This window comes from Lupinus angustifolius, chromosome LG10 (genome assembly GCF_001865875.1).
Source record: "Lupinus angustifolius cultivar Tanjil chromosome LG10, LupAngTanjil_v1.0, whole genome shotgun sequence".
Taxonomy (NCBI): domain Eukaryota; kingdom Viridiplantae; phylum Streptophyta; class Magnoliopsida; order Fabales; family Fabaceae; genus Lupinus; species Lupinus angustifolius.
In genome coordinates, this window is record NC_032018.1 from 5,013,725 (window position 1) to 5,014,215 (window position 491).

Consider the following 491-nt stretch of genomic DNA (forward strand, 5'->3'; position numbering starts at 1 on the left):
CAGGGCATGATATTTCATGCCCTATATTAAAACGGGCATGCCCATGCCCGCCCTAATTTTGATGGGCATTGTGTGGACATGGGCATGACCGCCCTAATTGACAATGCTACTTTTAGGTAATAGATTAATGCTACAATTTAGCGGGTGTATCATGTTAATTATAAAATTGAAGTATAAAAATATAAATGAAAAATTATATATATAGTAAATAATCTATCATAATATTAATTATGATTAACTTAGAAACCAATCACAATCTCAATATTGTATTCATTTAGAAGAAAAATAAAATTTGCATTTTCATTATAGTGTTACAGAACAAAAATTGCTTAAATATATTCGTATTGTTGGAAAAGCGAAGAGGTCAATACGTGAGGTGTTACTACAATTATTTGAAATGCGTTTGGACAACATACTTTTTTGATTGGATATGGTTTTGACTATTCCTCAAGCCCACCAATTAGTTAACCATAGACATGTTTTAGTTAATG